Raw genomic sequence first — 13,538 nt, forward strand, 5'->3', positions numbered from 1 at the left:
TCAGTAGTAAGGTAGACATTACATGGTGGTAAAGATGTAATCAGTAGTGAGGTAGACATTACATGGTGGTAAAGATGTAAACAGGCAGGTAAACATTACATGGTGGTAAAGATGTAATCAGGCAGGTAGACACTACATGATGGTAAAGATGTAATCAGGCAGGTAAACATTACATGGTGGTAAAGATGTAATCAGGCAGGTAAACATTACATGGTGGTAAAGATGTAATCAGGCAGGTAGACATTACATGGTGGTAAAGATGTAATCAGTAGTAAGGTAGACATTACATGGTGGTAAAGATGTAATCAGTAGTAAGGTAGACATTACATGGTGGTAAAGATGTAATCAGTAGTGAGGTAGACATTACATGGTGGTAAAGATGTAATCAGGCAGGTAAACATTACATGGTGGTAAAGATGTAATCAGGCAGGTAGACACTACATGGTGGTAAAGATGTAATTAGTAGTAAGGTAGAAATTACATGGTGGTAAAGATGTAATCAGTAGTGAGGTAGACATTACATGGTGGTAAAGATGTAATCAGGCAGGTAAACATTACATGGTGGTAAAGATGTAATCAGACAGGTAGACATTACATGGTGGTAAAGATGTAATCAGGCAGGTAAACATTACATGGTGGTAAAGATGTAATCAGACAGATAGACATTACATGGTGGTAAAGATGTAATCAGACGGGTAGACATTACATGGTGGTAAAGATGTAATCAGGCAGGTAGATATTACATGGTGGTAAAAATGTAATTTAGAAGGGTGGTGCACATCAAAGTTTGTAGCTGTCAAGTAGATGTTTTGATGGTCAAGTAGAGCATGCTATTTTAATAGTCAAGTAGAGCGTGATGTTTTAATAGTTAAGTAGAGCGTGATGTTTTAATAGTCAAGTAGAGCGTGATGTTTTAATAGTCAAGTAGAGCATGATGTTTTAATAGTCAAGTAGAGCGTGATGTTTTAATAGTCAAGTAGAGCGTGATGTTTTAATAGTCAAGTAGAGCGTGATGTTTTAATAGTCAAGTAGAGCATGATGTTTTGATAGTCAAGTAGAGGATGATGTTTTAATAGTTAAGTAGAGCGTGATGTTTTAATAGTCAAGTAGAGCGTGATGTTTTAATAGTCAAGTAGAGCGTGATGTTTTAATAGTCAAGTAGAGCGTGATGTTTTAATAGTCAAGTAGAGCATGATGTTTTGATAGTCAAGTAGAGGATGATGTTTTAATAGTTAAGTAGAGCGTGATGTTTTAATAGTCAAGTAGAGCGTGATGTTTTAATAGTCAAGTAGAGCGTGATGTTTTAATAGTCAAGTAGAGCGTGATGTTTTAATAGTCAAGTAGAGCATGATGTTTTGATAGTCAAGTAGAGGATGATGTTTTAATAGTTAAGTAGAGCGTGATGTTTTAATAGTCAAGTAGAGCGTGATGTTTTAATAGTCAAGTAGAGCGTGATGTTTTAGTAGTCAAGTAGAGCGTGATGTTTTAATAGTCAAGTAGAGCGTGATGTTTTAATAGTTAAGTAGAGCGTGATGTTTTAATAGTCAAGTAGAGCATGATGTTTTAATAGTCAAGTAGAGCGTGATTTTTTAATAGTCAAGTAGAGCATGATGTTTTAATAGTCAAGTAGAGCATGAGGTTTTAATAGTCAAGTAGAGCGTGATGTTTTAATGGTCAAGTTGCATGGTTGTTACACCTCTGACTATGGACATCATCGTTTAAGCAGCACGATAAAATGCCCTCGTTCTTGATGAATTCACTACACAAAATAATCTTTTCCTCTTCCTCCTTTTTTTTTTGACGTATTTCTGAGTTTATATCCACTCTCGTTAAATAACAGTATCGCGACCTCTATAACAGACTTGGGGTCCTGGGTCTATAACAGTAGATCACCTCTGGGCTGGGTGTATAACAGACTAGGGGTCATGGGTTTCTAAGAGTAGATCACCAATGGATGAATAGGGGTCTTGGGTCTAAAACAGAATAGGGGTCTTGGGTCTAAAACAGAATAGGGGTCCTGGGTCAATAGCTGTAGATCATCCCTGGGTCTATAAAATTATGGCGTGTTTTTAAAGCATAGCGACACACAACATAACTTAATGTCATAACCGCTTCTTCTTCTTCTTATTTCTTAATTTTTAGTGTTGGAAGAGATCGACCTTTTGCCGACTCGACCACGCCCCCATCACAATTAAGGATTACGTGTCAACTGGTTATGCGCCATTGAGGCCATTGACTCCGATTTCAGCCTGCTTTTCTTTTTGGAAAAAAAGGCAGTAGTTGTTTGATTTTGGAGTTTTCTCTCCTAGAAGAGTGGGGGTTCGAACTCGAGACTTTTCGGTTCAGCGACCATGAGCTTTACCGACTCAACCAAGCCGACCGCCATCGATCTCTTGTATTCCCGACGACACACCACGAAACAAAAACATACTGTCTCCGTCTATTGGAACCCATAAATATGGGCTATCGACCTGATAGACAGGTTGTGACATTCAGCCATATTGGGCCTACATATGTGTTACATTTATCACATAAGTTGTGACGTTCGGCCATATGCATACTCGTTACATCTGTTACATAACTTGTGATATTCAACCATATACATATTCCTTTCATTTGTTACCTAAGTTGTGACATTCACCCGTATAAATACTTGCAATATTTTTTTACACCCCCTAGCCAAATTTGAGCAATAGAAATATTTTACATATATCTTTTTAAAATACATTTTTCTTCTCCTATCAGAAGCAACAGGTAAAGTAGCAAACAAGCTCACTACACCAATCATTGATTTCATGATGTTTATTTTTTGCCCCCAGCCCTCACTCACGAAGTTGACATTTAAATTTACAATCATTCAAACACGCGCTGGGCGAGGAGTTGCCTCCCGTGGTGCAGTGCAGCAAAGATTTGTTGCTGAGTCATGGCCGCCGCATTGATTGTTTCACCGTGGAATTATAAAAATAAATACGGCTGCCGTATTAGTCTAGTGACGTCACATAGAGTTACACATTCTTTGGTGACAGGCCGCCGCTGGGGGAAGATAGTAATTGGAATCCGGGTGAAAAACTGGAACTTGTCAGGTTTTTGTAAGGGTTGATTCAGCGGGTGGTCACGTGGTCATTGTGAAGCGCCGTGGAGCGTGGAGAGACCACAGTGACGTGCGGGCTAGAGGTTCTCAACCAGACAACAGGGCCACGGTGTGTCCTGGCCTGTTTAGATCAGTGTTTCTTTCAGGCGTCTCTTGGAAACGAAATAGAATTTATATAGAAAATATATACTTTTACCAGTGTCCGCCCACAGCCCACAACCCTCGGAAAATTTAGTCCCCCCCCCCCCCTTGAAAGTTTCAAGTCCCCATCCCCGTGTGAAAGAAACACTAGTTTAGATTAGCATGGTGATTTATTTATGTTTTTTTTCTGCTCGGTCCGGATCAAGACTGCAGCACGTCCCTGAGTCCACCCAGCTCTGATGGGTACCTGGCTCCAGAGTTTCTTCCAGGCATCTCTTCGGGCCGAAAATATATACTTTCACCAGTGTCCGCCCCCCCCCCCCGGAAAATGTTGACCGCCCCTCCCCCCCCCCCCCCCCGAAAATGTCAAGTGCCCCCCGGAGAAAAAAGTCTGGAAGAAACAGTGCCTGGCTCACGCTGGGGAAAGTAAAAGCAGATGGGTATAGTAGCGAGGTGTCACCCGGTGCGGCACTTAATGTTGTCACCCCCAGAGGCGTAGCGACCCTTTCCGGGGATAAACTTTCAATTTTCGATTTGCATCTCCCCCCCCCCCCCCAAACAAACTTTTGATATCCAATAGATACTAAAGTGACCCACCCTTTTCTTTATAGTTATTTAAATAGTAGTCTATAATTTATTTTCTACTTTTTAGTGCATTACTACATAAAAGCTTGTTATTAAAAGGTTTATTATGAATTTTTTTAGTCATGTAACTATTGTAAATAAAACATGTGAAGTACTGAAAAAAAATTCATAAAAAAAACTTTTAATAACAAGCTTTTATGTATTAATGCACTAGAAAATAAATTATACACTACTATTTAAATAACTATAAAGAAAAGCGTGGGTCTCTACCTAAATATTAGACACTACTATTTAAATTACTATAAAGAAAAGCGTGGGTCACTTTAGTATCTTTTGGATACCTTTACTAATATTTAGGAAGAGACACCCGCTTTTCTTTATAGTAATTTAAAAATAAGTGTATAATTTATTTTCTAATGCATTATCACATAAAAGCTTGTTATTAAAAGTTAATTTTTTATTAATTTTTAAAAATATTTTAAATTCTAATTCAGCCTTTTGTTTTAATGGCTGTTGTAAACTACATTTTTTTGCTTGCATGATTGGGATGTTAGAAAAAAGTTTATCATAAGAAATATGTAGGTCTCAGTTTAAGTTTTGATACCAGTTTAAAATCTGCACCGTGCATGTGCTAATGTTGTGGTTTGTGTGGTACTACTGTTGTAGTTAGCGGGGTGCTAATGCTGTTTGTGTGGTGCTAATGTTGTGGTTTGTGTGGTGCTAATGTTGTTTGTGTGGTGCTAATGTTGTGGTTTGTGTGGTGCTAATGTTGTTTGTGTGGTGCTAATGTTGTGGTTTGTGTAGTGCTAATATTGTGGTTTGTGTAGTACTAATGTTGTGGTTTGTGTGGTGCTAATGTTGTGGTTTGTGTGGTGCTAATGTTGTGGTTTGTGTGGTGCTAATGTTGTGGTTTATGTGGTGCTAATATTGTGGTGTGTGTTGTGCTAATGTTGTAGTTAGTGGGGTGCTAATGGTGTGGTTTGTCTGGTGCTAATGTTGTTTGTGTGGTGCTAATGTTGTGGTTTGTCTGGTGCTAATGTTGTGGTTTGTGTATTGCTAATAATGTGGTTTGTGTAGTGCTAATGTTGTGGTTTGTGTGGTGCTAATGTTGTGGTTTGTGTTGTAGTTTGAGTGGTGCTAATGTTGTGGTTTACGTGGTGCTACTGTTGTGGTTTGTGTGGTGCTAGTGTTGTGGTTTGTGTGTTGCTAATGTTGTTTGTGTGGTGCTAATGTTGTGGCTTGTGTGGTGCTAATGTTGTGGTTTACGTGGTGCTACTGTTGTGGTTTGTGTGGTGCTAGTGTTGTGGTTTGTGTGTTACTAATGTTGTTTGTGTGGTGCTAATGTTGTGGCTTGTGTGGTGCTAATGTTGTGGTTTGTGTGGTGCTAATGTTGTGGTTTGTGTGGTGCTAATGTTGTTAGTGTGGTGCTAATGTTGTTGTTTGTGTGTTGCTAATGTTATGTGTGTTGCTAATGTTGTTTGTGTGGTGCTAATGTTGTGGTTTGTGTGGTGTTAATGTTGTGGTTTGTGTGGTGCTAATGTTGTTTGTGTGGTGCTAATGTTGTGGTTTGTGTGGTGCTAATGTTGTGGTTTGAGTGATGCTAATGTTGTTTGTGTGGTGCTAATGTTGTGGTTTGTGTGGTGCTAATGTTGTGGTTTGTGTGGTGCTAATGCTGTGGTTTGTGTGTTGCTAATGTTATGGTTTTTGTGGTGCTAATGTTGTGGTTTGTGTAGTGCTAATATTGTGGTTTGTGTAGTACTAATGTTGTGGTTTGTGTGGTGCTAATAATGTGGTTTGTGTAGTGCTAATGTTGTGGTTTGTGTGGTGTTAATGTTGTGGTTTGTGTGTTGTAGTTTGTGTGGTGCTAATGTTGTGGTTAGTGTGGTGCTACTGTTGTGGTTTGTGTGGTGAAACGGGAAAAATTGTTATCACTGTAATCAGATTGTAAAAAATGTTTACTGTTGAAAGAAAAAGGCGAAGTGTAACAATTACCATCATCTAAAACAGGGGTTCCCAACCTTTTTTTACTCTAGAGCACATTCTAAAATATCGGTAGGGTGGCGGGCACCACCTATTTTAAATCGACAAACTCCTTCCAGAGGCGTAGCGACCCTTCCCGTCACCCGGGGACAAAACTTTCGATTAGCACCCCCCCCCCTCTCAAATTTTCGATTTGCACCCCCCTCAAACTTTCGATTTCCATCCCCTTCAACCTTTCAATAATGTTTATAAAAAATTCTGTCTCTGTCGAATAATGAGAGGCGGGCACATACGAATCGTTCGGCGGGCGCCATGGCGCACGCGGGCACGGGGTTGGGAACCCCTGAGCTAAAGCAATCTCGGTTTCAAACTATGGTGCAATCCAGTCCAAATTTTCATGTTGATCAATGACAAACACACCCTCATACTGTCATACCTTAACCCCATTTTTCATGAACCGGTGGAGGTCACAGTTACAGTTAGACTGTGTTCAGCCAGTGAACGTCCTTCTTATCTAAGTCAACAAACTTATTCCATATATGGCTGCTTCTATTTCAACTTTCTAATTTCCAATGCAGGTTCTCTTTAACATTTTCTCTTATTTGGTTGTTTCCCCTACTGGTTCAACTCTACCCTTTACGTTTCCACTGCAAGTTCTACTTTTACATTATCCACAATAGATGGTACACTATAATTAGGTTTTGCTTAAATAAGACGGGTACTAGCAAATATAAACTTTACCAGAACAACTTAAATAGAAAAAGCTACTAAATATAACTATTCTATGAAGTGTAACAATTTTTGACTGCTAGGAGTTGGCCGCGGACATGCAGTTGTGCCAATAGAAACTTGATATGCTATGTATGTAAGTGATACATAAACTAAACGGAGTAGCGTTTCGCTCAGTGTAGCCAGTACTGAATATCTGGTTTAAATATAGGGGGGCATATATATATATATATATATATATATATATATATATATATATATATATATATATATATATATATATATATATATATATTGTATTACTCTTTGATAAGTGTTTCTAATTGGGTGTGGCTTAATTATAATTGGGTGAGGCTTAGTTATAATTTGGTGTGGCTTAATTGCTGATCATTGGTACGTGAGTTGGATAGAGGTTGGTGGAGTGTTAAAGCATAGCGTTCGGTTACATGAAATCCGGGTTCGATTCTCGATGGAGCAAAGGTTTTATAACAAGTTTACGGAATAGTTTAGAAAGAGGGGTGGATCGTCCAAGAATCCGGGGAGTTTTGTTTAGTGATGTTGTGGTAGCCTCCCTTATAAAGTGTCGTTGTGGTAGCCTCCCTTATAAAGTGTCATTGTGATAGCTTCCCTTATAAAGTGTCGTTGTGGTAGCCTCCCTTATATTTATATATTAAGTGTCGTTGTGGTAGTATCCCTTATAAAGTGTCACTGTGATAGCCTTCCTAATAAAGTGTCGTTGTGATAGCCTCCCTTAAAAAGTGTCGTTGTGATAGCCTCCCTTATGAAGTGTCGTTGTGATAGCCTCCCTTATGAAGTGTCGTTGTGATAGCCTCCCTTATGAAGTGTCGTTGTGATAGCCTCCCTTATGAAGTGTCGTTGTGATAGCCTCCCTTATGAAGTGTCGTTGTGGTAGCCTCCCTTATAAAGTGTCGTTGTGATAGCCTCCCTTATAAAGTGTCGTTGTGATAGCCTCCCTTATGAAGTGTCGTTGTGATAGCCTCCCTTATGAAGTGTCGTTGTGATAGCCTCCCTTATGAAGTGTCGTTGTGGTAGCCTCCCTTATAAAGTGTCGTTGTGATAGCCTCCCTTATAAAGTGTCGTTGTGATAGCCTCCCTTATGAAGTGTCGTTGTGATAGCCTCCCTTATAAAGTGTCGTTGTGATAGCCTCCCTTATAAAGTGTCGTTGTGATAGCCTCCCTTATAAAGTGTCGTTGTGATAGCCTCCCTTATAAAGTGTCGTTGTGATAGCCCCCCTTATGAAGTGTCGTTGTGATAGCCTCCCTTATAAAGTGTCGTTGTGATAGCCTCCCTTATGAAGTGTCGTTGTGATAGCCTCCCTTATAAAGTGTCGTTGTGATAGCCTCCCTTATAAAGTGTCGTTGTGATAGCCTCCCTTATAAAGTGTCGTTGTGATAGCCTCCCTTATAAAGTGTCATTGTGGTAGCCTCCCTTATAAAAGGTGTCGTTGTGATAGCCTCCCTTATGAAGTGTCGTTGTGGTAGCCTCCCTTATAAAGTGTCGTTGTGATAGCCTCCCTTATGAAGTGTCGTTGTGGTAGCCTCCCTTATAAAGTGTCGTTGTGGTAGCCTCCCTTATAAAGTGTCGTTGTGATAGCCTCCCTTATAAAGTATCATTGTGGTAGCCTCCCTTATAAAGTGTCGTTGTGATAGCCTCCCTTATAAAGTGTCATTGTGGTAGCCTCCCTTATGAAGTGTCGTTGTGGTAGCCTCCCTTATAAAGTGTCGTTGTGATAGCCTCCCTTATGAAGTGTCGTTGTGGTAGTCTCCCATCTGAAGTGAAGAGCCGTGTTAGGCTCCGTTTATCTAGAGTACTCTGTGATTCCCCCCCCCCCCACCCCTTGTGTGGATCAAGGTTCACATGTTTACAGGTGAACCAGATGGGCCATGTGGAACAGTCAGTGTGAGCCACGTGCCAAATATATTTTAAACATAAACTTATTCGGTCTCGTCCTGCATTTCTGACAATGACATAGCCAGCAGCTGATGGCCCGTCACCCATCTACTGATGGCCCGCCACCTGCCTAGTGATGGCCCACCACCCATCTAGTGATGGCCCGCCACCCAACTACTGATGGCCCGCCACCTGCCTAGTGATGGCCCACCACCCATCTACTGATGGCCCGCCACCTGCCTAGTGATGGCCCGCCACCTGCCTAGTGATGGCCCACCACCCATCTACTGATGGCCCGCCACCTGCCTAGTGATGGCCCGCCACCTGCCTAGTGATGGCCCGCCACCTGCCTAGTGATGGCCCGCCACCTATCTAGTGATGGCCCACCACCCAGCTACTGAAGGCCCGCCAAATTTTGACCCGACAAAATCCTGAAGCTCAAAGCTCTTAGTTTCTCCAACACCACCCCCACCTACCTCCACCTCTACTCAATACCAGCGATAGAAAAATATGAAGTAAAACAATAACGAAATGTACCAATGGAAGACAATTTCAAGAGTAGCTTGGTCGAACACGCCATACAAGGACAACAACACACAACAGTTCAAGAAGGAGATAACGCTTGCAATCAAATAACACAAGGTGGTCGCCCCTGATGACGCCATTTTATGTTCATGTCTTAATAAAACCACCAGCGATAAGGGATCGGCATAAAATATGACCGGCCTAAAACTCGAGAGCTGCGACAAGAAATAAAAGTCACCGAGATAAAGCTCAAATACGCAATCACCCGGATAACAGTGACCTCACGGCTACTGTTTTAGGTCAAATAGATCTAAAAATAGATTTTGCACTCCCTACCCTTGTTGAGTTTTTTCAGTTAAGAGGGCAGAGGGCATGATGTTTGTAAGGTGGAGGAGGCAGACAGACACATACGGCTGTGCTTTCTTTAAAAAGTTATGTTTAAAGTGACTTATTTCAATCAATTAAAAATTAGATTTTGTAAACTCTTAAGGGATCCGCGTGGGCCTCCATCTTGCTCTGATACTAGACGCCATGCTTTAAACTGCAAATCGCAAGTTTGAAATAACTCAAGGTTTTTTTTACTGGCGACCGAAAACATGCAGCCTATCATTACTATCAAGAAATACAATCCCACCGATTACTTGCAAGTTAAGATCAAAACTTACAGTAATGTTACCCATCAAAGCTGGGTGGACTTTAAACTTTTTGCTCGGTAAAATGCTTACATTTTTTAGAACGAAATCACAATATAGTTTGACATCATTTAGATTCTACATTGCGCAATCGTAGAAACCGTGATTAGCTTATACGATATTACATCTCTCCCCCACCCCCTCAACACCTAGTTTTTCAGAACACATTTAAATGGCCACATCAGCAACAATGCTGAATCAAAATACCCGCCATTATGATAAGTTTTGTTAACAGAAGTTTTTGATTAAATACGAATTTTAAAACTTAGCCTAATTTTTTTTTTTTTAAAGCATTTTTTTAACTGACTGAAAATTCTAATGTCGAGTGTTTGTTTTTTAGATTTTCCACGGCACCCAAAATATTTTTTTTGTTTAATACTTACTTTGATATGCCTAATATGTTGATATGTTAAAATTTAAACAAAGTGCTATGATATTAAATACGAAGAAAACAACCACGTCGAATGTTCCCATACGCTGGAATACAAACGAACGAAACGATCGCGCCGCAAAGACCGTAGAAGTAAAAAAATGTCGCCCTGGCCAATACACACGTTTAAACAATCGCCGAGCAATTTGGCACATCCAATATTTTGGCCAATTAAAATTCTCGCCTCAAACCTATAGAAACGAGTGGGGTCTGGCGTCTGTTAAAACATGTGGCAACGATCTACATACACACCACATGTTATTGTATGGGTAAATTGGGGGTCGGGCTATAGAGAACTATATGGTGTATCTGGACGTCCATAATCCAGAGTTTCTCCGGAAGAAACACTGATATTCTTCTTCTTCTTCGCGTTCTTAATTGTTAGTGTTGGACTGGATCGAGCCTTATCTGCCAGAGGATTTGAACTCGAGACTTTTTCGAATTTATCAACCATGAGCTTTTGCCGACTCGACCACGCCTCCATCACAATTATGGATACGTGTCAACTGGTTATGTCTTATTTCAGCCTGCTTTTCTTTTTGGATTTGCTTCCATAGCCTTTGTCCAACCAAGAACAAACTAGAAGAGTTGCTGTCCCCAGCTAATGAGCCTCATCTGCCCGAGGGTTCAAACTCGAGACTTTTCGGTTTAGCAACCATGAGTTTTACCGACCCCCACACTGCCATTATCATTGAAGGTCCAGAGTGGGGTAGGACGTGGATGTCTAAACTGGCAGTCTAACAAACAAGGCGTTGTGTTAGAAGGCTTTGGATATAACAGTAGCAACAACCAGTTATATCAATTTACGTATTTTAATTAAATTTGTTTTAACTGAATGAATATTGAACTCCTGGTTTATTTTCAATTGATTGCAATACATAATTGGAAGCTTTGTAACCGAAAGAAAACATTTTTAAAAATCACTTTATTATAACACTGGATGCCAACAAAAAATAATAGTCTGACCGTTTCTCCCTCGCCTACATTGGACCCCCCCCCCCCCCCCATTCAGTCAATGTTAATGGTCGTCATATAAAATATATTGTTCTATGCAGAATTACCTCCAATTTCCTCTATAATAACATGTAGATCTAGTGTGTATGTAGATCGTTTACGATATCTATGACGAGAGCTGTATGCTTACTTTCTCGTATATACGAAGTATAGAGAAAGTCTTGTAATCGTGGGGAAAAAAAATCGAGATTTTTTAAAATCTCGACGTTTTACACCTCACTGATACGGAAAAACATAAATTTGCAATCTTGTCCGTATGTCTGTGCGTGTATCTGTGTGTGTGTGTGTGTGTGTAAATACGATAACTTGAGTACCATTACAGCTAGGTTGATGAAATTGTATATATAAGTATTTTATCAAAATCGTAGATCCCTATCAACTTTTGAGCGATATCCGATAACCGGAAGTGGTACTTTTTCTACTTTGAATTTTTCAAAAGCCTATACCTTGAGTACTATTTCGGATAGATAAATGAAATTTCACAAGTAAGTAAAAGATCGAATTTTCTACCTTCTGTCAAATTTTGAGTAATTTCCGTTAACCGGAAGTACTAATTTACTTTATTTCCGATTTCTCAAAAAACGCATGTAAATTTATAAAGTATTAATACTCTTGAGCACTATTATGAACATCTTTATTTGGCGTTCGCTTGGTGCGCAATTCTTTTTTTCTATGAGATTCTATTCTATTTTAAAAAGTTTAAGTATTTAAAATGGATTTAAAATCATAATTATATCCCGAGTTCCCATCCCCTGTTGTTTTATATAATTATAAGAATATTCGAGAAAGTTTAGGGGAGATCACTCCCGGTTTATTTACTTTGGAAGATAAATGTTAAAATAACTTAAAATGAGAGGTTTCCTGTATCTGAACGCATCATTGTTAGCATCGGTAGTCGTAGGGTCACTTGAGGTCACATCCGGTTCCTAACCCTTGTTTTGATTTCTTCATGGATTGCTTGGTCTATATAACAGTTTCGTTTTCATGAACATCCTAATTTATAAAAGCCCAATGTGCGCACATCTCTCTCTCTCTCTCTCTCTTTCTCTGTCCGCAAAAAATTTTCGCCGGACATCACGTCAGAATCGGCAGCGGTATATGGAGAACTTTTTACGGACTTTTGTTGAAAATAATATGTTAGATGTTTTAAATGTATAACCACAATTTTACTTAAAGAAGAAAAATAAAAATTAAAGGCGTATTCGAATGTAGAGAAACAGTATTATTTATGCAACCGGAAAAGCATTAATATATGTGAAAAAGAACGCATAAAACTGTGACGTCACTATTGCTTATACATTAACTAATGACGTCATCTGCCGTGTTAAGAATGAAAAGAAATGAACTATTTCATTCAAATTTGATTTAGATCTACGTACACTATGAAATGTATACAATACAATTTTTCCGGCCTAAACTCATAAAATTTATTTTATGTATTTGGATTCTAGATCTAGAGATTCTAGATCTAGACTAAATCTAAATCTAAATCTACGCAATAACTAGATCTAGACGTAGACGCTAAGATCTAGATTTAGACTCTAACTTCTCTAAAATCAATTCCAAAAATAAATTTCTATATTAGGACTAAACTATTTCAAGACTTATTTATTTTATACAAAATCTTTGTTTGGAACTGGCTAATTTGGGATAAAAAATTAATTTGAAAGAATAGGCATATTCGCGTAAGTTAAGATTTTAAAATACGTGTTTCATTCTCCGTATTTTATAAGGTGCCTAAATAGCGGAGATGTTAGTGTACATTAAACCACGCAGGTGGTGCGGGTTCGAGACACAGCAAGTCAACTTGGTTAATGTATTCTTTTTTATTATGCTCGGGCTAAACTTTAAAAAAAAATTCTTTTAGGAATCTAGATCTAGATTGTCGGGTGTCCGATAGGGCACTTCCCGGCGCCGCAGGCGCTTCAAATTTGGCATGATCTTGCCTTGGTGCGACAGAACACGGGGGCCGGTTGGCCGAAAAGTCTACGATGTGGGGGTCAAAACTGACCTCGACTGACCGGTACCTTATATGAGCTATAAATCGAAAAAAAATGTCCACGGAGGAACCTCTTCATAACTCTTGAGGTCGTAGACCGACCTTCGGGCGAATTAATTAAGCATTCAAATTCTCAATGTTTTCGAAAGCCTAAGCGAAGCTGGGCAGCATGCCTAGTATTATTATAAACGTAGTGGATAAGTATAACGTGTGGAAGTAAATAGTATAGAGTCTCTGTCATTGCCTAGGATTCTTAATCTTACGCGCTGTAATGAATTGAGAGGCGAGCTAGATCTATAACTTCAGAGTAAAACTTTTTTATTAAAAACGGTAGGCTAAAGTTAAAGCTTTAACATACTCGTTATGAAAATGGGTTGCCTAGCAACGCTTGGATTTATTTACTGTCAATCTCTGTATGTGGACACTGGCACGTGTAAACT

This window comes from Physella acuta, unplaced genomic scaffold (assembly GCF_028476545.2).
Source record: "Physella acuta isolate Inbredline_101_S28 unplaced genomic scaffold, ASM2847654v3 ptg000078l, whole genome shotgun sequence".
In the NCBI taxonomy this organism is placed as follows: domain Eukaryota; kingdom Metazoa; phylum Mollusca; class Gastropoda; family Physidae; genus Physella; species Physella acuta.